The sequence below is a fragment of the Echinops telfairi genome, unplaced genomic scaffold, assembly GCF_000313985.2.
Source record: "Echinops telfairi isolate 266 unplaced genomic scaffold, ASM31398v2 ScPeMD7_22;HRSCAF=79, whole genome shotgun sequence".
Lineage (NCBI taxonomy): Eukaryota > Metazoa > Chordata > Mammalia > Afrosoricida > Tenrecidae > Echinops > Echinops telfairi.
In genome coordinates, this window is record NW_022103919.1 from 12,254,582 (window position 1) to 12,256,590 (window position 2,009).

Consider the following 2,009-nt stretch of genomic DNA (forward strand, 5'->3'; position numbering starts at 1 on the left):
AAAAAAATAAATTACAAATAAATAAAAATAAAGACCTGGATCTAAAAAAAAAAAAGAAACAGTATTGGTACATGTAAAGTACATGTAAAGTGCAAATGGTTACTGCACTGGGCTGCTAACTGAAAGGTTAGGTGTTTAAATCCACCCAGAGGCACCTTGGAAGAGACGCTTGTCAATTTACTTCCAAAAAACCCACACTGAAAACCCGGTGAAGCACAGTTCCACTCTGAGACTCCCGGTGGCCATGGGTCGGAATCATTTGACAGCAAGTGATTGGTTTGGTTTTGGTAACTGGACTCTACTTCAATAGCTCTCGGGGTGCTGTGGGTTAGCTATTGGACTGCTAGCCTCAAGGTCAGCAATTCAAGCCCATCGGCCACTCCGTGGGACAAAAGGTGAGGCTCCCTGCCACTGTAAAGAGTCAGGAGTGGCAGCCCTGCCTGTGGCCGCCATGAGACGGAATTGAATCTGTGCCTGCGGGTTTGGTTCCGAGTGGGTAGTCTCGTTAAGAAAATGAAGGTCTCATTTCCCAGAAATGTAAACTCTTCTAAACATGTGAGTGGATTTAAGCATCGAGCATCATCTTGTCCAATACTTACTAGGACAGTCCACTGCTAAGGGACTCATTTTAAACAGCTTTCTTTCATTTTAAGATAAAGGACCATTAGAACATGAGTCCCATTTGAATCAAGTGACAGAAAAAATGAAATTATTTTATTTTTTAAATGCAATTATTTTCAAGTTAATTACACTGACCTTTTGCTACAAGATACACAATGGACGCTTTCCAGGTACGGTGTGTGATTGCTGGAATACAAACTGCCCTGCAAAGTGAAAATAATGCTTAGCCAGTGCACCACCTAGTGGTTAAAATGTGAATACAAGGTTCTAGAAACCGGTTTCCCTCTGAAAGGGCCAAATGCAGGGAAATGCGGATTGAAAATTATTTTTTTACACGACAAAATAGAAATTCGTGCTTTCAGAAGCTTATTTTTTCCTGTATAGAAAACTATAAAGGAAAAAAAAGAAAAATAATAAAGGGCACAAAAAAGCCTGTAATTTCAGAGTTAAAACCGAGAGACAGCAAGAGATAGTGAGCAGGGTTTGCCCGAGCCTGTCCAATTTGGCGGATACAAAAGCTTGACAAATTACTTTCCAGTGGCAGATTGAACAAGTTTATTGAATTATCACAAAAATTCGAGTGAAAGGAAAAGCCAAAACACAAACCAAGCTCTACCACCAAGCCCATTCTCCCTCCTAGTGCCCTAGAGGAGAGGCTAGAACCGACCCTGGGGGGTTTCCAAAACTTTAACTCTTTCTGGGAGTTAAAAAGCCTCATTTTTCTCCCAAGGAATGGCTGGTGGTTTCAAACTGCTGACCTTGCAGTAACCACTACACCATGAGGGCTCCCCAGTGGGAAGGAACAGGTCATCTAATTTCACAAATAGGAAAACTCAGGCCTCTTACCATAGTTCTCAGCGGCAACAAAGTTCCACTCCAATTAGCTTTTCAAATATCCATTCCAGCGTCACCATGGTCACAGGGATTTGGCATAGACAATGCACCCAGTTGCCTTTGCTGAATTCACGAGTCGGACATAAGACCATGATTCCAATCAAGGAATCAGCTTCAGCTTTTGAATCTCCTATTTGTTTGGACAAAGTCCTCAAAACAGAGCAAGCCGCGGGGTGTGTATCTCAGCACAGTAGGCTTCTATCTGTGAGAGAGCTGGAAACCTGTGAGAGGGCAGGGGTTCTCTTAGGTAGATACTCAGGGGTCTGATAGTTCTCAACAAGAGCTTTTAAATGTTGTCATTGTGCTCCATGACAATATAAAAAAAATCCTAATGTTTTAAGTCATTTGGATTAATTTTTTAGGATCTCGTTCTGTCAAGCCTCCCCAGGGACTGATTTGCAAATGTATTCAAGGTATGAAGTAGGGCCCTGGTGATGGAGTGGCCGCCTGATGGAGTGCAAACAGCAAGGTCGGCAGTTTGAACCCACCAGCCG